At 42.3% G+C, this 23,612-nt stretch overlaps 1 gene segment (V, D, J or C); it reads left to right on the top strand.

Annotated features, from left to right (window-relative positions):
* The first annotated feature begins 21,972 nt into the window (after nt 1–21,972).
* On the top strand, nt 21,973–22,454 carry LOC308246831 (putative non-functional T cell receptor beta variable 23-1). The segment is given in 2 exons: nt 21,973–22,021; nt 22,129–22,454.
* Nucleotides 22,455–23,612: the final 1,158 nt, after the last annotated feature.

The following is a 23,612-nucleotide window of genomic DNA, read 5'->3' on the forward strand; positions in this document are numbered from 1 at the left end:
AGAGGATCGAAGGGACGTTTTCCACCCTGAAGGTCCAGCCTGCACGGCTGGAGGACTCGAGTTTATTTCTGTGCCAGCAGCCTCGACACAGTGCTTCAGGGTCAGGTCCTTCCTGTGCAAAACCACACCCTCTCTCCACCCTCATCAGAAGTCTTCCCCTGAGCAGAGGAGAAGAGAGGAAGAACCAGAATTAACTCTTGAAATACAAGAGTATTTGTGATACATTTGGGATCTGGGGGATGTCTGGGGCTCCTCACATAGAACTCAGTCTATCATTTCTGTTTCTTAATGTGTATGTGTTGCCCTAGTGTGATTCTTGCCCAACTCGCTGCTCTGATCTGAAAGGAACTGTGACTTTGTAGCCACATTGTCATATTCCTTCTTATCATAATTTAAATGTGTCCCTGGTGAAATAAAAGTAGTGAATCAAATCACATTTATTGCTGGTTTGTAGGTAGCTCCCTGGTAGTACTGGCAATGGCGTTAGGTTTAGGTTACATTTGTCCAGCACAAATCCATTTCCAAATACTTTTTTAAAACCTCAGTTTTGAGTGGAATAGCCAGGTCACTGAATACAGATTAAAGCTAATTTTCCTTTCTTCATGGGGTCTGATTTTTTTAATGGAAAAAAACATGGATTAGCATGATATGTAAATATGTGGCAGCCAACATTTTTTAGGTCAATTCCAGTTCCCAGAGTAGGGCCACGTTATTTTTAGTGAGACTTGTCAGTACCCTGGTGTTGTGCTTGGTCTGAGGGGTACGGATCTAGTAGGAGCAGAACAATGTCACCCCAATAAATTTTATATATATATATATATATTTAAATCAGGGACTAGGTACATGTTTAAGCCCTCTTATGTCTCACCTGATTGCTCAGATCTCCTTGGGCAATGTAGGAAGGCTGTTCTAGAAACTTTTCTACTGGCCACAAGGAGGCATTATGGTGTCACCATAGCCAAAAGTTATAGAGGATTTCCTTGATATGCTCTGAAAAGTGGATAAAGATAGAGGAATTCCAGAGCTTGATTTCTGAGGGGCTGGTTGGCTGATATCTTTCATCCATCAATGATATGGATAATAAAACAAAGACATTATCTCAATAGGTTTATCAGCTAGACTGAAGCAAAAGCTATTCATGTGTTGAGGAACCTCTGAACTGCTTTTAAGATGTAAGTAAGGAGGAATGAGATGGAGATGGATGAACAGGGGACAGATAAGAAAACATCACATTTGCTTCATACCTGACCCAGCCAAGCCCAGGAGCCTGCCAAGCAGGCTGTGTATAATATCACAAGAAGGGACCCTTGCCTTGGTGAAGTCAACAGCAGCACTGCCATCACAGGTAGACCTACCTATCAGAGACCATGGACTCTCAGAGCTCTCAACCCAGAGATCAGAGTGTGGAACAGACAGATGCCCCATTCCTTTTCTGGCCCTGCCATGGGTCCCAGGCTTCTCCACTGTGTGGCCCTTTGTCTCCTTGGAGCAGGTGAGTCCTGGTCAGAAGCACATTTCTTATTAAAGCTATGATGTCCTCAGTTCTATGCCTTTCTTTTATGGCAGCAACATGAGTTTCCCTCTTGTCTATAAATGTTTCTTCTTTTTCTGCAGGTTACATGGGTGCCATGGTCACCCAGAACCCAAGATACCAGGTTACCAGGATGGGAAAACCAGTGACCCTGAGTTGCTCTCAGGACCTAAATCATGATGTCATGTACTGTTACCAACAGAAGCTGAGCCAAGCCCCAAAGCTGCTGTTCCACTACTATGATCAGGAATTTAACAATGAAACAGACACCTCGGACAACTTCCAACCCAGCCGGCCTAATGCTTCCTTCTGTTCTCTTCGTATCCGCTCACCAGGTTTGGGGGACTCCGCAGTGTATCTCTGTGCCAGCAGCAAATACACAGAGCTAGAGTGTTACCTCCTCTCTGCTCATAAACCTGTTTCCAGATCCAAGAGCCCTCTCTAGACACCCCCCCACCACCACACACACACACACACAACAGCAATAGGAAGTGGGTTATGGCTGTCATTATCTCCTTTGCAGATGGAAGTTGGGCCTAAACCTACAAAAATCATTGACAGTTATGCCAAGAGTGGAAAGGTGGTTACCCTCACCTGACATTCAGTTTGTGGTGTTTTCCCAGAATCACTTTAATCACCCATTCTGTTCTCTTCAGTAGAAAAATAGTAACTTTTTTATTGTTGTTGTTTTTTTAATCTAAGTTGGAGACTTAGCAATATGTTAAAGGGCTGGGCCAGGCAAGAAGTAGACCCCTCCCATGAATACTCTCCCTAAGGAGAAGAATGTGCCCTCATAGGCATGTTGAGACCACCTCAGAGTTTTCTTATCAAGTAAGGAGAGTTAGAACTGCTGAGAACTTGTTCCAGATTGAGAGATGTGTATTGCCTGGGGCATGCATTATTCATAACACGTCTAACTATTTTGCCTGATGTAAATCTAGGAACTATTTAAGTAGCACAGATAGGACTCATATCAAAAGCTAGATGTGGGGCTTTGTAAGATATATTAAAATTACAGATACATTAAAATTACTAGAGTTTGCTCTATATGCATTAACTAAGGTCCTCTAAGAATTAGATGCCAAGCCTGGGTTAGAAAATGCCTGTGAGAGAAAATGGGAAGGAAGCTGAGAAAACCATCAGACCATGATGCAAATCTGACCCTCATGAGGAGAGAGGGAAGGAGGAAAGGAGGGAAAAAACAAGGCCTGGCTGGAGTGGCTCAGTGATTGAGCATTGACCTATGAACCAGGAGGTTATGATTCAATTCCTGGTCAGGGCATGGTCCCAATTGTGGGCTCGATCCCCAGTAGGGGGCGTGCAGGAGGTAGCAGATCAATGATTCTCTTTCATCACTGATGTTTCTATCTCTCTCTCCTTCTCCCTTCTTCTCTGAAATCAATAAAAACATAATTAAAAAGAAAAAAAGAAAAGAAAGAAACAATGAAGGAAGTAAAGGAGGATGTATGTTGCAGTATAATCATAAATGGTCAGTAAGGCCTGGCAGGTCCTTAAGTCAAAGTCAAGCATGCCTGTGGCCTGCCTCTCTCCACGGACAGAACTCTGCACCACAGCTCTGGAGTGGGGGGCAGGGACAGTGGCCCACTTCTCTTAGAGTGATTTCCTGCTCTCTCTGAGTGGGTGCTTGGGTGGGGCGGTATCTTATATATTAAAGTTCATGTACTGGTACCAACATGACAGCACAGAATTCTATGAAGTGATCACGTCACAGAGTAGCTGCTTACGAGGGATGAGAAAGCCTAAGAGGAAGACACCTGACTCTGTTCTTGTCCTCATTCTGCCATGCGTACCATGGTCCTTTGTCTCCTGGGTGCAGGTAAGTCCCTGTTCTGAAATTGTCAGCTCCCTGTTCTATGCCTTCTGTTCATGTCATCAGAGTCCCTCATGGGCTAGGTCTCCAATTTCTGTCTGCTTTCTTCACAGGCTCCTTTGTTGCAGAAGTCACTCTGACTCCAGGACACTTGATCAAAGGAAAAGGACAGAATGTGAAAATGTATTGTGTCCCAAAAAAGGGACACGATTATGTTTTCTGGTATCAACAGATCCTGAAGAAAGAGTTCAAGTTCTTGGTTTCCTTTCAGTACAAAATTGTCCTTGAAACAGAGATGCCCAAGGAGAGATTTTCAGCTGAATGTCCCCAGAACTCAGCCTGTAGCCTGGAGATCCACTGTACAGAGCTGCAGGACTCAGCCATGTATCTGTGTGCTAGCAGTGAACACAGTGTTAAATATTAGCGAACCTTAGTGCACAAACTCATGCTGGGAAGCTGGTGGTATACTAGGTTGAAAGGAAATAACAAAAACTAACTAGAGCCAGCTTATGCCAAAGGGGAATTTGTTGCAAGGCTAAATGTGTATCTCATGGAACCAAAACAAGAACATAATAAATTTCTCAAGAACAAACTGGAAGGAAGTCCTAGAATCATCACACGGCTAATTTGACAACTCACTTGCTTTCCGACCCTGTTGGCCCCATACTCTTCCTTGTTATTAATGGTCTTCTCCCTTTCTTAAATATCCTAGTGGGTAGAAGATCATAGATTCAGACGTCAGCCCTTCAGCTACATTGAGAAGGACCAACGTGACTTTCTTTCATGCTAGATTAGAAATCTAGGAAACAAAACAAAACAAAAAAGATCCTGTTGTATTGAAGAACACACTCTTGGAAAACTCACTTTTAGTCAAGAGGGTGGATTATTTTGAACAACATGGCAGCTTGGGACCTGTCACTTTGACCTTATGGATCAAGGGTTTCAAAGAGAGTCATTCTCTAACTAGGGGCCGGGACACCCAATAGGTAACCATCACAAGTGGGGAATGAAGGATGATTAATACATTTGCTGGACACAGAGAACCTAGGGGAAAAAAAGGAATTAGAGAGGCAATTAAATCCTCAGTTTTTAGAATAATGTCAGACCAAGTAGAGATGCTGGTGAATTCCTTTTTAAGGAGTTAAATCCAGGTAATGCAAAAAACATGTCAATTTTAAGTGTGACAATTTTAGACTCTACAAAGTCACTAATTACTGTCTATGGAGCTGAGAGAAGTGACAGACTAATATGTTCTCAGTGACAAAATACCTATTGAAAGTTGATTCAGACAATTGAAAAACCCTCAGGGATGTGATCCAAATTGTAATGAGAAACAATGCATTCACCAGCAAGGAGGCATTCTGGCATTAACCCCACTTAGGGAGGTATTTCATTACATAGAGCAGATACAGAGTTCAAAGGAGCTCTGCTAAAATTTGATGCTCCATTCTGTTTACAAACTGGTCATTTAAATACCACCCACTATTCTGTTTTAGAGAAGTTTATATACTCTTTCTAGTCCCATCTACTAGTATTGCAATATAAGCTAAACCTAGTTGTCCTACTCCCAGAAGTCCAAATTCACTTCTTTTCATTCTGACCCCTTGAAATAGAAGCTCTCACCTTTATGGTCTATCTAATGTTATGGCTTCTTGTTTTTCGCCTCTTTTCAGGGCTCAAGCGTGAGTGCTTCTCGGTGTCCATTTTTGTCCCTCTCCAAATCCAGTCTTATTTCTGGTGATCCCCACCTCTGCTTTCCTCACAGAGGAGTCACTCCTTTGAATGCTAGTCTCAGCTTTTTCTTGGACTATTTCCATTCTTATGAGACTATCCTCCTAAAGACTAAAATGATATACTTATTCCCAGTTGAGTGGCTTGGTTGGTTGAGCATTGTCCCATACACCAAAAGGTGGAAGGTTTGATTCCCGGTCAGGGCATCTGCTTGGAATGTGGGTTCGATCCCCAGTCAGGGTTCATGCAGAAGGCAGCCAATGTTTCTCTCCAGGCCCCCTTCTTCTCTTTTAGCATGTCCTTGGGTGAGGATTTTTTAAAAAAAATTATATATTTACTAGACCAAAGACTTATTTTTGCATCTCTGCTTGCTTTATTTCTTTGAAGCATTTTACAATATTAACTATGCCCTACGATCTGGAAATTTCTCTTCTCTCAACTTTATTCAAATTGTTTTCAATTAGTTTTCATGTTTTCCTCTATTCTTTTATTTTATTTAATTTTTATTTTTTATTGATTTTAGATAGAGGAAGGCAAAGAGAGAGAGAGAGAGAAACAGAGAGAGAGAGAGAGAGACATCAATTGATTGCCTCCCAAACACACCCCAACCAGGTTGGAACCCACAATCTAGGTATGTGCCTTGACCAGGAATTGAACCTGCCACCTTTTGGTGTATGAGACAATGATGACGCTCCAACCAACTGAGCCACACCCACGAGGGCTATCTATTCTTTTTAAAAATATATTTTATTGAACTTTATACAGAGAGGAAGGGAGAGAAAGAGAAACATCAAAGTGAGAGCAGAACATTGATCAGCTGTCTCCTGCACACCCGCTACTGGGGATCAAACCCACAACTTGGGCATGTGTCCTGACTGGAAATCAAACCAACAACCTTTCACCTTTGGTGCATGGGATGATGCCAAACCAACTGAACCATACAGCCAGGGCTATCTATTCTTTTTTAAATGCACTTTCCAGAACCTAAATCTATCTATTAAATATTTCCTTTCCGAAAAATTTCTCATATTCTACTTAAATTGTAACATTCCAGTTCAATACACTAAGTGGCCTTTTTTGTTAGTGTGGCCTATTAAAAGTCTCTACTAAAAAAAAATTAAGTGTGATCTGAGGCAACAAGCCACAGTATCACCTGAGGTGTAGGTTAAACAGATAGACTATGGGACTGGGTCAGATTTCAGAGTCTGACCTTCTGGGAGTGGGCTATTGGAATAGATGTACTTTTGCCACACCCCTGGCGATTTTTGTTCATGCTAACGTTTGAGAATTCTGCCAAGAGAACTTTATGACATTGATAAAATTACAATCCTAGTGTAGTCCTCAACCATTTTTCTTCTTGCTCTTTCTCATTCTACTTACTATTTTTCCCTTTCCCACTTCCTCTTATGCTTTCCTTAAACTTAAACTTCCCTGAGAACCTTCACATGAGTTGGAGCCAGTTGACATTATCCATACAACACAATAAACACACACTGAACCAAGGATTCTCCCTTTCCTGCAGAAGGTGCCCTGAAGCTGTGGGCTTTGCTAGGGACTATGATGTCATGGTCATATCCCACCCTGTGGGACCAAGGGAACTCTTTGTTGCTGTGCATCAGAACCCATTGCTGGGAAAGGCTCATCTCCTGCTGATCTTGCCGTGGACACCAGGCTTCTCTGCTGGGTGACCCTTTGTCTCCCGGGGGCAGGAGAGGGGGGAGTGCATGGGAATTTGGGTAGAAGATGTTTTCCTTGGGCTACCCTTCACTCTCTGTGGCTTCTCTCTTCCCTGGAGCAGCCAGACTCCCAGCTACAACATCACAGAGATGGGATAGGGGGTGATTTTAAGATGTGATCCAATTTCTAGTTACATATTTGTTTACTGGTGTTGACAAAATCTCAGGCAGGAAATGGAATTTCTGATTTCCTACCAATAGCAAAACACTGGGATGCCCAAAGAATGGTTCTCAATTGAAAGACCAAATGGAGCCGAAACCGGTTTGGCTCAATGGATAGAGCGTCAGCCTGCGGACTGAAAGGTCCCAGGTTCGATTCCGGTCAAGGGCACATACCTTGGTTGCCCAGTGGGAAGTGTGCAGGAGGCAGCTGATCAATGTTTCTCTCTCATCAATGTTTCTAACTCTCTATCCCTTTCCCTTCCTCTCTGTAAAATATCAATAAAATACATTAAAAAAAAAAAAGAAAGACCAAATGGAACCTATTGCACCCTGAAGGTCCAGCCCCCAGAGCTGGAGGGCTCAGCTCTGTATCTCTGTGCATGGTTGTGTTGGCACAGGGAGGCTGAGTCAGTTCCCTCATGGGCTCAAACTCGCTCACTGGCTTCTTTCTCTCCCCAAACTCCAGGAAGGCACTTGAAAAGATCCATTCCTTGTCTTCTTGCCTCAGAAGGAAGAAACAGGTTGATTGAGGCATCTCCGGCTACTACCAGGAGAGAGCAAGATGCTGAATTATCCCTTCAATGATTGTGATGGCCATACTTCTGGGCTTCTGAAATTCCTACAAAATAATGCTGAATCAAGCAGTCTGTGGGTTCCAATTTTATAAATACAGCCTCCCAATAAAAAATGTTCAAGAACTGAGACCAGATATCTGAGGTTGATATTACCAAAACACTGAGAAATTCCTACGGATTTTATCTCAGACACATCTTCCCTGGAATCTCTCAGCATCGATGTACCCCACTCAGATACGATGAGTTTTCTGTGGAACAACAGAATGCTGACTATAGCAGGTGTGTTACATCCTTTTGCTGCAGGGTGCCTCCTCACAAGACTGCCACTCCCCTCAGGGCAGTGACTAAATGGGAATAATTGTGAGAGTGCAGTTACCACAAACCTCTCAAGGGGAAGGAAGAAAAAACACTGATAAATGAACCTCACTCCGGGACTATTCCAGGAAATTCAAACCTCAAATCCTCGCACAGCTGCCCAAGGAGCATGGGCTCTGATTCCACAACTTCGAACACTCGGCTGCTTCTTCTTTCTTCAGGGCCACAGACACTGGAATCGAAGTCAGGAAACCTGCTTCCTAATCAACTCTGGATTTTTAAAATTTTATTTTATTTTTTAGCTGTAAGACAAGTGCTCTCAGCTCTCTGGGACTCAGTGTTTCTCCTTTTTAAAATATGAGACTTGCACTATTTGGTCTCTAGGGTCTGACATTACTATTCTCAGGATAGAGCTCTGTTTTTCCCACCCGTGTGACCACCAGGGATTGCTGTGGAAGGCATGCCACGACCATATGGCAATAACTGAGCATCCTGGACATGTATATTACACGGATCCAGAGAACATCTGTTTGGAGACACATTATATATCATTCCTGTACGTCTCAACATTGACACTGACTTGGAATGTACTCATGTCAAAGAAAATGGTATATATTCATTCCCTGCAATCTCCCCCACTGCCACCAGATGGCAATAAAGGAGCGTCAGAAAGTCATCTTTGTAAGACGATCAAAGGCTTTACCATGGCTCTCCTGGTTCAGGCCTGCTGTTCTTGCATCATTATGAATAGCACCCTTTTTCACATATTAAAGGGCCCCAGTGTGGACAATAATCTATATGACCATTGTAGATTCCAACACATGCTTTGCTGCCTGCATCTGTTGTATACTCATCACAATGTTTGATCTAGCTAAGACAGAGAGAGAAGGTTTGCTTTGGAACGCAGTAACAAGCAGTATAGAGTAATCGAGTGGTGAGGCATCTGTCCTTATCTAACCCCTTTGACTGGTAACCAGCCAGAAGCTGATGGAACCATTCACAAGTTGCTTGGTTAGATTCTGCTCAGAAGCAGGGTAGCTTTGGGGCCTAAGTAACAACATCACCTCAGAGATGATGAGGAGACAACTCATGTCCCCACGTCTGTGTAAACTCCAACACCACCCTGGCAGCCTGAGTATTAATGGCTCTAACAAGACCTAGGAAACATCCCCTTGGGATAGGCATGGGCACCCAGTGATGGCATTTTTATCAAAAGAATTCGTGAGCAGCCCAGCTGGCTTGACTCAGTGGTTGAACTCGACCTATAAACCAGGGGGTCACAGTTCAATTGCCCGGGTTGCGGGCTTGATCCCCAGTGTGGCATGTGCAAGAGGCAAATGATACTTTCTCATCATTGATGTTTCTATCTCTCTCTCCCTCTTCCATTCTCTCTGAAACCAATAAAAATATATTGTTTTCAAAAAGCATTCGTGAGAATTTGGAGTGTTTCCAGGAGAGATAACTGTGTTGACTCCAAGCGATGTTGGCAGCTGCATTTTGATTGAAGTACATATTTGGGGAAACCTGCTGAATTCCTCCCAAAATAATGAGAGCTTTTCAGGGAGGCCTTGGGATCCTGCTATTAATAAGGCAAGGCCTTGAGCTATTACTTGGACACTAAAGGTTGACATGATCTTATTTATTACTCAAAGCCTAGAGGGTTCTAGATGTATAGGTTGCATCTCCTCTGAAAGCCTGTAAATTCTAATAGGGTGTTTTGTTTTTCTTTGAATCTTCTCTTCACTATGCCTTCTTTTCACATAATTTTTATTCATTGTCACAGGTTAGAAAAGATGAAAGAAGGAAGACCCCTCAAACATCAGTAACCCATCATGATTAAAGAGAATAATACAGGAAGACAAATAGTATCTAGGGACACAAGGTGAGAGGGAGAGCTTTAATTTTGCTAATGTTTGTTCTTCAAAATAGATACTTATATTAAAAATGCAGCCCTGACTAGTGTTTCTCAGTGGTTAGAGCATCAGCTCATGAACCAAAGGGTCTTGGTTTGATTCCTGGTCAAGGGCAGGTACCTGGATTGCAGGTTCATCCCTGGCTGTGATGCATGTGGGAGGCAACCAATCGATGTCTCTCTCACATTGATGTTTCTCTCTCTTCCTCCCTTCCACTCTCTCTAAAAATCAATGGAAAAAATATCCTTAGGTGAGGATGAACAAAAAAAAATGCAAATAGAATAACAAGAGATGAGAAAAATAAATTATAAACCATAAAATAAAGTTCCTCAAGATGCTTGAAATGACTAAGGTGAAGGAGGAAAGAAGGAAACTGAGTCAGATTTTCCCCCAGTTATCCTAGTCTCCACTTTCCTGTGAACCTAGATATCACATCTGGTCACTACCTCAGCTCAGCAACAGAAAATGGAAAGATAACCCGAGCCAATGAAAGGAAAATAAAGAAACAGAAGATAAGAAAAAAAGGGGAGGGATATGGTAAAAATTAATCATTCCTAAACTAAGGACCAATAATAAAGGTACTCATCTCTCTTGGCTTTCCCTGCACAACATTAGCCCCCATAGTAACACATACTAAGCCAGGATGTTTGTATAGTTCAGGGAAAAAGATGTCCCACTTAACTGATGTGCAAGATCACCTCTAGAGACAATAGGATCCATTAGAAATGGTGACGTCACAGGAAGACCCGCCTCGTGGGAGGAGCTGTGAGGTCTAGCTCCCTGAGCTGTTGCAGGAAGCAAGCACCCTTCCTTGCTCTGCCCATGGACTCCCCTCATGCACAACTCAGCCATGGGTACCACACTCTGCTGCTGGGTGGTCATCTGGCTCCTGGGGACAGGTGAGTTCTGGGTAATGGGTCAGCATCATTAGCCTTGGTCTGTGGCTCTTTAGCTGTGCCTCAAATACACTCTGACCTCCATGTTGCCCAAAGATTTTCTGAAAGGTATTGACATTTCTACAAAACAAATAATTGCATTATGGAACAAAAAGCAAAATTCATGTGAATTTTTAAAGAACTCAGGAAACTTCAAAGCTATTTGCACTAGTCTTGGGGTTGCTTCATTGTAAGCTACAAACTTCCTCTGCCCTCAGGACTTTGTCTCATGCCATCTCTTCTCTTCTGAGGTCCCACGAGTGCCAGCAGTGTCACCCAGAACCCAAGACACCTGGTCCTGGGGAGAGGACAGGAGGCAACCCTGAGATGCAACCCAGTGAAAGGCCACATTTATGTATACTGGTATCGGCAGCTCCTGCAGGAAGGGCTGAAATTCATGATTTACCTCCGGAGAGAAGAAATCCTGAACGAGTCAGGAATGCCAACAAAACGCTTTTCAGCTAAATTTCCCAAAGAGGGGGCCAGCCTCTTTAAGATCCAGCTGGCGGAGCTGGGCGACTCCGCAGTATATTTCTGTGCCAGCTCCTTGTCCACACCAATTCAGAGTCACATCCTCCCAGGGCACAAACATCCTCCAGGCCCCGCCCTGACACAGCCCTAATTGGGGGTGGGGACAGGGCCACAGCTGGGGAAGGGACCTGGAGTCTGACTAGTGCACCAATTACCTGTAAGGCATTTTTGGGGGTAAGGGTGTGAATAGGGGAGGGCTGTAGAAATAGCAAGGAACCTCCCAGCCCGTATTCACAAACTAAGACTGTCATTTGCAAAAGGTGACATAATTTGTCAGATTAAATATTTATTGACTAACAGTTCTCCTTTCTTTACTTCATACTCTATTTCAAGTTCTCCGTTGCGTGCTTTAAATATTGAATTTTAGTGAAAAAGCAAGATAATCAAGCAAAGGAAATGTGGTCTTCATTTTCAATATGAGAAAACATGGTTCCAGGGTTGTTGTTGTCTTTCTCAAACTGGAAGAGAGGAAGAGGGAGAAGGGGAGGGGAAAGAGGAGAGGGGGAGGGGGAGAGGGAGAGGAAGAGGAGGAGAGGGAGGGGGACAGGGAAGGGAGGGGGAGAGGAAGAGGGGGAGGAAGAGAGGGAGAGGGGGAGGGGGAGGGGGAAATAAACCCAGGTTTGTGTGACTCAAAGGACTGTGCTTTTAAACCAGCCTCTGATTCTTTCTGGAATCATCCTGGTTTTGTTGCCTAACGCCTGAGTAGCTATGTGTGGATGCTGGGACTTAAAGCTCCAGCTGTAGGCTATCCTAGAGATGATGAAAATAGAGTTGAATACATTTGCCTGGAATTTAGAAGGTAAGTCATTAGAAACCAATTATCTAAACTCTTTGTTATCTCATTGAATATATTTTTAAATCTCATTACTCAACAAATGTTGGGCACACAGAGAATAATGTTTCTTTTCATTTGCTTTGGTGAAACAATTTCAGAAAATCAAAAGGCAGATAAATACAAAGTCATTTCAAGTGCATACATACCAAAGGAGTCCACCCTCACCAGGAAGGGGTACAAACCAGATAATTTGGCTGTGTTTCTTGCCTTTTGATTTTCTGAAATTATTTCACACTGTGATCCTTCCCCTCTCTGCAAGGGGCACAGAGAGGGGCAGTGACTAAGCTGAGGAGGGTTGGAGAGACCCCAGGAGGACCCCCTTCCCCACACCCCCCTGCCAGTCAGACCTGAGCTGAACAGGAAAGAGGAGGGTCAGCTCACTCCATTTAAAGTGCCAGTCACGGGATTTAAGAGAAGGTCATCTGAATATTAAGCTTCTGAGGGAGAAAAAAAAAAGTCAAAAGGGAAGGAAGAAAGGTCCTCTGGCCACTGGATAGTGAAGAAAAAAAGAAAAAATAAGGGAAAGTTTAGAGTTCTGCAAAACAAGAGAAAATCATGAAATAAGAGGGACCCCTCCCCCCATGAAAACAAAATTTACTGAAGCGACCAGAATTTGCCAGGACAATGGAAAAGGATCCCATTAATCTGGGTATATTGTAAACACCTCAACATTATGAAAATGAACAAAAGGAACATAACATCCATAGGAAAGGGAAAAAACTCACCTTCCACTGTCTCCCCCGAAAAACAATCATGCGTCAAAAGAAAAATTGAAGTCTCCACTCCAAACAAATATATGCAAGCAAACCGTTGAAGATAACCAACCTAAGCCAGAAGTTCAAAAATTATAAACAGAAATGTCAAAAACAGGGAGAAACAAAAAAAAATGAAAGCAGCAAACTTATCTAAGAAATGAAGAACCCATTAAAAGATACTCAAGGATCACTCACATGGAAGTTAGCTAGGGCATTGAAGAGAAACAGGGAAACTTCTGAGAGAATAAAAATGACAATAGTAAAACCAGCCAGAGAGAAGGTTCTCGAATGAAAGGGAGCCTTGGCGTGAATGCAGGATGGATCTAGAGCAGAACGGTATTCATGGCGCAATGGGATTGAAAATGAAATCCACATTCTCGAGTGACCAGTGTCTACAGGGCTGCTATAGTGATCAAACCCTACCATGACTAGGAAGGAATCACCAGCCGGCCAATCAGAGTGAGACTCTGCTGGGGGCCAGCCCACTCAGGCCAGATAGAATCAGATGTTAGAGAGAAAGGCACAAGGGGGAATGGGGTGCAAGTAATTCAGGTCTCCATTCTGTCTCCTCATCTGAAAAATTAGGAAGCCCGCCCTGGATATCTCCAGGATCCCTTCCCACTATCCATTCTAGCCTTCTGGCAAATTCTGCACACAGAGCCAGGGGATCCCCAGAGCTAAGTTACTTGTCTCATTTGTCTTCTTGCAAGTGGTTGGAGCTCAAGTGGACCCCTTCCCACCATGGGCAACCAGATGCTGTGCTGCATGGCCCTTTGTCTCCTGGGAGCAGGTGAGTCTGGGGTTCAGGGAGCAAATTCCTGTCTGGAAGGTGCCAAGCTCCAGATCTAAGCCTTTCCCTCATAATAGCAGTCTAGGCACCCTCTTGGGCTTTGTTTCCAGAACTTTAATCTTTCTTCCATAGGCAAAGTGCGTGGTGGCGTCACTCAGGCCCCAAAATACCTGCTCAGAGAGGAAGGACAAAATGTGACCCTGGACTGTGAACAGAACTTCAGTCATGACTCCATGTATTGGTATCGACAGGACCCAGGGCAAGGGCTGAGACTGATCTACTCCTCAGGAGTTGTGAAGGATGTTCAGCAGGGAGACCTGGCTGAGGGCTACCTTGCCTCTCGGGAGAAGAAGGCATTCTTTCCCCTCACTGTGACATCCACCCGAAAGAGCCAGACAGCTGTGTATCTCTGTGCCAGCAGTGCAGACACAGTGGAGCACGGCCACCTCCCCTCTGTGCACAAATGTGTCCAAGCCCTGCTTCACTGCCAGGTGGCACGGTGCTCAATACCTAGCCTTGCCCACTTTTTTCCACCTCAACCAGCCACTCAAAGCAGCTGCTGCCATCACAATGTTATGTGGAATGGCATGATACTTCAGTGATCCACTAGGTTGGCTTTAAAAACTACATCTATCTATTTACCATCTATTTATTTGTATCATGGAGAGAGAGAGAGAGAGAGAGAGAGAGAGAGAGAGAGAGAGAGAGAGAGAGAGAGAGAGAGAGAGAGAGAGAAACACCAAACGGTTGCCTATGGCATGCGCCCCAACAGGGGATTGAACCCAAAACCTGGGGGCATGTACCCTGACCAGGAATCAAACCAGGAGCCTTTTGGTGCATGGGATGGTGCTCAGCCAACTGAGCAATACCAGGTAGGACAAACCTTACTTGATTTTAAAATGTCCACTGTAAAACTATTGTCTGTGCATTTAAGATTTGTGCCGTCTATTATAGTATCTTAATCATTTACTTTTTCCTGATACTAAAAATCACTCTTTAGCTCTGAAGTTTCCCAATAGTACCCATTCCCATGACAAGCTGTAAGAGTTGTTGTAGTAAATGAAAGTCAAAAAAGTTAAAATATCACTAAATGTTTTCATAATAAGTTATGAAAAGTCATCACATCTATTAATTAGAAAGAATAATTATAGAAAAATATAATCAAAGAGTGATAATGTTTTTTTAGGTACAAGAAACATAATTTCTAAATTCAGAAATATTCTAGAAGTAATCAGGAGTAAATTAGACAAATCAGAAAGCTAATCTGGAATTGTATATTAACTAAGTCAAGAAATAATTCAGAATTCTGAGGAAACAGAAGAAGATGTAAGAAGAACATACCATCCCAGCAGCTTTATTCACCATGACCTCAAACTGCAAAACACTCAAATGTCCATCAATAATGCAATAGAGCAACAGTGTTATATTTATCCAATAGAACAAAATATAGCAAAAATTTAAATACTATTTTCAAAATCATAGATGGATGAATCTCATAAACATAATGTTGAACAAAAGAAGCCAAACACAAGAGTACACACTAAAAGATAAACAAGCTTGAGTGTCTTAGTGTGCTGGGCTCAGCCTCCCGATAACCATATTGTGGCTGGTTATTATTGTGGTTCTTATTATAATTGCAACACATCCTCAGCAAGAACCCTCAGGAAACATTGAAAAGACACAGGTTTACTGACTCAGCACACATGGGCCAGAGGCTCAGCTTTTATTGGTGTAGAGAGTGGGGGCCTAGTATTTCATGGGCTCACTCTTTATTGTTGAATTTAAAACATAAGAGCAGGAATTTAAAGTGCAGGAAGCTCAAAGTAGTCAGTTATTGAAATCAACCAAGAGCCTGGGGCTGGGGTGCTACAGGGAGGGAGAAGCTGCCTGCTGCCTGGCTCTTTATCTAGCCCCTGTGTCTGGCCATGTGTTATTCAAGAGAGCCAAATTTGAAGTAGACGCCTTAGCAATCAAAGTTTAGGCAGGTATTTACATTATAAAGAAGAAAAACCAACTGTCAGGACTTACATTAGTCACTTTGAGGATATGACACAGAAGTAAAGAACTGACCATAATGCCCTTTATGACACAAACATACACCCCTTTTCTTATATAAGTCTAAAATACTCGTTTAAGTCCTTTAAATGATGTAGGTCTCAGTGTATCTTCTGTAAAATTAGGAGTCGAATGAGAACATTTCCAAGGCCCCTTTAAGCAGTGTGTGTATGGTTCTCTGATAGGGAGAAAGAGCAAGGGATCTTGCGTCATTGGCACAGATCACCACCAGGGGGCAGAAGAGAGCATTTTTGGGATTATGTAACATCCATCCTAGGGGTGTAGAAAGGAAGAAGGAAGATGAAGAGCTGGTCACACCTCTCTTGAGAGCCCTGTGGTGTGAGGCCAGCACCTGAAGATGCTACTGCTTCTGCTGCTTCTGGGGCCCAGTATGAGCCTTATTATCTGAGTAGCTTGGATGAGTGTGTGTGGGTGTTGGCATGAGTGAAGTGGTGGCCAGAGATTGTGGATTTTTTGTGCTGATCATAATGAGAGGGGACACCCACTGTGGAGTGGAAACAGTAAAGTGAGAAGTCACCAGTCAGAGCAGATTGGGGGTAGGTTGGGGGGTTTATGATCCAAGGAGTCTGACAGAAAGATTTTACAAAACAAACAGGACTCAGAGAGCTAGAAGAAAGGTGAGGGGTCTAGGCCATGAGTTCCTGCCTGAGGTCACGTGGGGCTGGTCCTGCTGGCCTCCTTCATCTCTCTGATCTCTGTTTCAGCAGGATCCGGGCTCGGTGCTCTCGTCTCTCAAAATCCAAGCAGGGCCATCTGTACCAGTGGAGCCCCTGTGGAGATCCAGTGCCATCCTGTAGACCTTCAGGCCTCAACTATATTTTGGTATCGTCAGTTCCCCAAACAGGACCTCATACTGATGGCGACTTCCAATATGGGCTCCTCCGTCACATACGAACAAGGTTTTACTGAGGCCAAGTTTCCCATCAGCCATCCAAACCTAACATTCTCAACTCTGACCGTGACGCGTGCCCATCCTGCAGACAGCAGCCTCTACCTCTGTGGTGCTAGTGACACAGTGCTGGGCAGAGATCAGAGGACCAAGCAAGAACCTTTGCCCCTCTTCCCCACCCACTGAACCTGTGGAGTCTGGTGGAAGGAGGTGTGGAGAGAGAAAAACCACAGCTCCTCTGATGGAGACATCTGTGTGTGGAGAGAGAGAGAGAAAGAAAGAGAGAGAGAGAGAGAGACAGAGAGAGGAAAGGAGAGAGAAATAATCTGAGTATGAGAAGGGAGCTGAGCCAATAAAATGGACAATTGACATGAAAAAATTATTGGGCTTGAAAATTATAAAACCTGGATTTTTTTCCTAATTCTGCCATATGTTAATCACATGCTCTTAGATCTGCACATAATCCTCTAGCTAGATCTCAAAATGCTCCTATAAAACACTGTATTTTCTATCATATTGGCATTTGGCTCCCTAAGACCATTCAGCACTATCTTTTCACCACTTTAGGCCTTTGAGGTATAGAGTGGTAAGGCAGTCAAGCAGAGAGATTCACTCATGAAAGAAGTTGATGATGCACAGTACGTAGTGTTTTGACTAATGAGTGACCAGGGTAAGACTGGGTACAAAGGAAGGCATGTGCCCTCTATATCTACGTGCAGGACCTTCATAGCTAAGGTGTTGGTTGAACTGGTTCTTGAGAAAGGTGTGAAAGGGGGGAGAGAGTGTATAAAAAAGTTTAGACCAACATGACTTATTTACAGAACTAGAAAGTTCTATCAGAAGCCACGAAAAAATAAGTGGAGCAGTGAGTGTAAGCCCTTCAGAAAAATTCTTTCCTAGAAAAAAAAAATTGCATTGACCACAAATCTTGTATGAACCAATAAAAAATAAGCAAAATATAGTAATATCCATTTAATAGAAGAAACATCTATGACCAGTAAACAGATGAGGACATAATTAACTTCACTGGGTATCAGTAAAATGTGAACTAAGGCACAATAATATGTAAGTTTATATCCATTTGATTAACAAAATATGAAAAAGCTTAAAAATATAAACTGTTAGAGAGAGTATGGAGCCACAGGATTACTGGTGGGAGCATAAGTGATACAAATAATTTGGAAACACTTTGCCATTATTTCATATAGTTGATGATTCCTATATCCCATGACCCAGAAATTCCACTAAATCTGGAAGGTAGTCATGCGATGGAAAACTATATACACCAGTCAAAATGAGTGAACTATAGTGATGAACAATGTTATAGGTGAATCTTAGCCATGTAATATAAATTATCAGGGCAAAAACTAATCATGATAAGATTATGTAAAGCATGATGCACTTTTTATAAAGCTAAAAACAATTAAATTAAGAAAATAATTTTCATGACTGCACATATATTCAATAAAATTATATTAAAAGCAAGAAACAGTTATTGTGAAACTGCCTTTTACCAGCTCATAGTTGCTGATTGTACACATCTCTCCCAACTCCAATTTCAGTGACATGTTAGTAGTTTTAAGTCAATGGGCCATAGTGGTAATATTTACACCATGGCAATCAACAGACACAACAAATCAGGTCTTGTTTTATTTCCTTAGAGAGCTGGTTATTTTATATTTACTAACACACACTGGCAAGGAATGATGATGATGACACAAATTCAGGGTGGTGTTTAATAGGACTTGGCTGGGGAGTGGCAGGAGATGGGATGGAGAGAACCACATAGTTAAATTTAAATGTTGTCAAAGTCTACCTTGTGTGTTGTTGGACGAGTTAGGGGGAAATGTTTCACAAGTCCCTATTATATTTTTAAACAAAGGATAACCATGCATCAACAATAAGGCCTGTGTGTTATGAACCAAGGGTTATGGTTAATCAAACTATATACAAATGAGATATAAAAGGAGAGAAACTAAAACAAATACCAGAAGGGATTAGAATTTGTGAAAGATTAGGATAAAGAGTATTGTGTACTGAGAACCAGGGAGTAGGTGCTTAGAACCACGTGTGAAAATGAAGGCGTGGAAATAAGACCTTGCCCCTGACCTACGTAGAACTGAACAGAATAAGATGGGAACCAATTCAGCAACGGGCATGCTGCCACATTATATCTGCATGATGACCATGTTCATTTTGTTCCTGGTGATTAAATACCCACATGGTTTCAGTCTCCTCGCCTCAGACTATGTTCATTGCCACTGAAACCAGGGTCCCATTTTAATTGTAGCCCCCTACTCTGTAGGCATTTTCAGCTGAGAGAAGAAAGCTAGTGAAATATTTAGATAATCCCACTGCTTTTTTCACCAATGACAAGGGAAAGATAAGAGCATTTTAGGTTCTGGCATGAAACGTGCCAGTGATAACACAGCCCTCTCAACAGTCATTTATTTCCCTCCTCTGCCTTAGGCTTAGGAGTATGGTATTCCCATGTCAGTTAGTGCGGATGGATGCTGTGTGCAAACTCGCCTCTTCTAATCCAGCTGACTGTTAACGACACAGCCCGCTGCCCAGATGTGTTATCTTAGGGGAATATGGCAATAGCACTGAATGTTATCCAATCCAAATTTGTGTCCCATCCTCTGTGGACTAGTACCACCAAAATAAAAACCCACATGGTATAAATGACCAATTCTTTTAAAGTGTAGCACTTTCTTTTTGTGCTCTGGATTTATATTCTACTTTCTAGAATAGGTTGTATTTGAAATCAAGTTAACCTTTGTGATGGATGGAGGATGGAATAAGAGATAGATTCTTTTTTTCCACCTCGCTGAAGGACATAGAGAGAAGAAGAAGAAGAAGAAGAAGAAGAAGAAGAAGAAGAAGAAGAAGAAGAAGAAGAAGAAGAAGAAGAAAGAGAGAGAGAGAGAGAGAGAGAGAGAGAGAGAGAGAGAGAGAGAAACAGTGAAACAGTGATGTGAGAGAGAAATATCACTTGGTTGCCTTCTGTACATGCCCTGATTGGGGATTGAACCTCAAACCAGGTATGTGCCCTGATAGGGAATCAAACCAGTAACCTTTTGGTGCACAGAATGATCCTCAACCAACTCCAGCCGAGCAAGAGAAAGACTCTGTCTCCAGCTTCCCAACACACTCACACATGTGTGTGTGCGCGCGCACACACACACGCACACACACACACACACTCATTCAACAGAGGCACATCCTAAAAAAGAGCTGGAATTAATTAAATGGAATGGGGGATAGCTCATAATTAGAAAATCCAGTGCAAGTGTTTCAGGCAGGAAAGAAATTTGTGTGCTTAATGAATGGAATGATGTAGTCATGTGGCAGGAGCAAAGAGTGAGGAAGGGGGCGAGTACAAGTGAAATGGGATACAAGTAGGCAGACATTACACATCAGACCACTCATGACCTTATCAAAGTATATAATGTGGAATCAACATAAAATTTAATAGAAGTCATTGAGGTTTTTTTCATAGACTTTTAAAGAGAAGTTTTAGGTTCACAGCAAAATTGAGCAGAAGATACAGAGAATTCTCATATACCCTTTGACCTGCCATTGAGCTTTTAAGCATTTGACTTCTGTAGTAATCAGATTAGTGTCTGTTGTTATTTTGTGTGTGTGTGTGCACATGCATGTTTTTCAATTGTCCTATAGTGTTAAAAATAACAGGCAGTGTGGCGAGAGATGGTGCAGAGAAAAGAATTAGCTCATACAGGTGCCCAGGCAAGTGACAGTGTAGCCAGGATGATGATGGTGGTGATAGAAACATAGGGAAATGAGAAATTTAAAAGATGTGTTAGAAGTAAAATCAAAGAACTTGGTAATTGGTTAGCATGAGAAGCAATTGATAGAGAGGATTGGAGACGACTGCCACAGCTTGATGAATTAGGGGAGCAAGGGGGAGGAAAACCATGGTTTACCTGAGAATGGGGGTGCCTCTGAGACAGAGTCTGACTGGAAATGTGAAGGAAACAGTTCTATGTATAAGCCATGAACTCAGAAAATGGATCAGGATGGGAGGTAAAAATTCGGGCACTTAGCATAATTGGAAAAATGAAAGAGCATAGGGTCCCTTGATGCTAGAATGTACACAGAAAAGAGCAGAAGACTTAGGAGAGAGATTTAAGGGGCACATTCATCATGAATGGTGGCTAGAAAATGTTGAAAAGGCACATTATACTGATCAGCCATCAATCAATACTAGATGGATAACTGAGTAATTGAGTGACTAGTTACTAGTAACAATTCTATGCACTATGCACAGGTTAATACATCAAGGACTGCTTGTTCCCTAATTCTGTTTTGATACCCAAGGTACCTGAATGCTGCTTCGCTCAGCAATTCAGGGAAGGTGAAGGCAGTTAAGAGATCAGAGGATATCGGATGAATTTACTCCTTTGACCACTAGGGGGTGATGTGGACATTCCTCTGAAATACCCTACCTAAGAGCAGGTACATTTCTTCCCTCATGGGAAGGCATTGTTAGATATTTCAGGTACCTTAGGTGAGAAACTGTACACCAATGCAAGAGTGGATGATAAATTCTACTGAATGAATAGAATGGAATGCTACATATTAGTAAAAAATAATTATCTAAAATTACATGCATCACTTTAATTTCACAGAGCATTGAATGAAAAATGAACATGTCACTGAAAAAAATGAACAGAAGGTTCCCTCTTAGAGAAATTTCGAAGACATACAGCATTAAATAAAATATAATTTATAGATTTTTACACAGTGCTAAAACCTGTAATGAAAAACAAGTGAATTATAATACAAACTTCAGGGTTATGGTTACCTGGGAATGGTGAAGAAAGAACAATGAAATCTGAAAGAATAAAACAGGCTTAAAAATTGTTAGCAGTAATCTATTTCCTAAGTTGGTTGGTTCAGGGAAGCATACTCATTTTATTGTTTCCCTAGACGCATTGCATATTTGCCATACATATATTCTTGTGTATTCAACATTTAACTTTTTAATGTAAGAAGCTGCTACATGGTTTACTAAGTACAGTAAAAGCTATTATTGATATACCCCAAGCTGTATGACTCATCCTCTGAGGTGGAAGGGAGGAGGGGGGAGGCAAATTGACAGGTTAAACAGGCAAATAAATAAATGATGAATAAATGATTTTATAACAAAAGTAGTGAAAAAGCAGAGTCAGGGGAAAAGAAGATAAAAGCAGCTTGGAATTCACACTAGTTTTTTCAGCAGCTCTCGCTGCCTCCACTTCCTCTGAAAGGTTTTGGTCTCATGTACTATGGGAAGCAACCATGTGACAAGGAGGCTGCCGACAAGGGAAGGCCACCTGCCCCTGCTCTTTTCCTGAGCCAACCATGCGCCTAACACTTCTCTGCTGTGTGGCCCTCTGTGTCTGGGGAGCGGGTAGGTTCCTGCTGTGAACTTGTCAGATTCCAGGGCCAGGCCTTTCTAACAATCTTTACAAAAATATGTAATTCTGTGGTTTTCACTCTCTGTCTCTTCCCCCACAGGCTCCGTGGACACTGAGGTCACCCAGGATCCTGGACATCTGGTCAAAGGAAAAGGACAAAAAGCGAAGATGGCTTGTGTCCCCATAAAAGGACATAGTTATGTTTATTGGTATCATCAGAAGCTGGGAGAAGAGCTCAAGTTTTTGGTTTACCTACAGAATGAAAAAATTATTGAGAAAACAGACATGATCAATGAGCGATGTTCAGCTCAATGCCCCCAAAACTCCCAGTGCAGCCTGGAAATACAGTCCACGGAGCCAGGGGACTCAGCTCTGTACTTCTGTGCCAGCAGCCAATCCACAGTGCTGAACGTCAGCTTTTCTTAGAACACAAACTCATCATGGACTCAGCTCAGGAAATGAGTGGTATATAGGAGGGTAGGAATGAACAGAAACCCAACTTGAAAGAGCATACACTAGAAGGAAAAAATTGTAAATGGCAACTCTAAGTGAGCAGAAAGGGATGTTTAATGCAGCTGATGGGGATTCAAATCCAAGGAAGGAGAAGGACTTTGGAAAGAGGGCTCAGGTTAAGGGAAGACCCAAGATACCTTCTATACCAGCCTTGGGCAAACTACGGCCCGCGGGCCGGATCCGGCTGTTCTATCCGGTTCTCTTGCTCTCCCCTCCGCTCCTTTACTTTGAATTTATATTAGTTCACACAAACACTCCATCCATGCTTTTGTTCCGGCCCTCCGGTCCAGTTTAAGAACCCATTGTGGCCCTCGAGTCAAAAAGTTTGCCCACCCCTGTTCTATACCCATGAAATGGATGGATTTCTAACAATCTTTATAAAAATATGTAATTCTGTGGTTTTCACTTGGCAAAACTGTACCTTCAGAAATAAGGATTGGGCAGGTCAACTGTCTCTCATTTGAGCCTGGTCATCTGGCCCAGCACACTCCATGAACCCAGAGCCACTTTAAGGGTTTCATGATGTTCTCACAACCATCCCTGCCATAAAAAATTAGTGGAAACTCAGAAATTCTGTTCTTGAAATGCTCAATCATGCAGTTTTTCCTATTTTACTTTTTCATGCAACTTTTAAAAGCAACATACCATACACACAAGATGTGCCCACTTTATATACCTATATATTTCAATACATTTTGACAAATTTTTACAGCCATGTAACCAACATGACAGTCAAGATATAGAATATTTTCCTCTCCTAGTATTGAGTCAGAGATCTTTGCATACATTACAGGTGATAAGAAAGTTGCAGGCAGTTTCTTATCACAGCACATAGACTAAATATCATTTATTTGAAGTCACGGCAGTTTTCAGACTCACCAGGATATATTTTATTGAATGAATTTTAAAGATGAACACATATTCATATACTGTAGATTTCTTTTAAAATATTTTCATAATTGCATTTCACAACAATTGGTTTCCTTTGTACTACTATGTATTCTATTTTATGAGTTTAAAATATTATTCTGAGAAGGAGTTCTTGGGATTTACCAGACTGCCAGAGGGGTC

Source organism: Plecotus auritus (assembly GCF_963455305.1).
Source record: "Plecotus auritus genome assembly, chromosome: 4".
NCBI classification, from domain to species: domain Eukaryota; kingdom Metazoa; phylum Chordata; class Mammalia; order Chiroptera; family Vespertilionidae; genus Plecotus; species Plecotus auritus.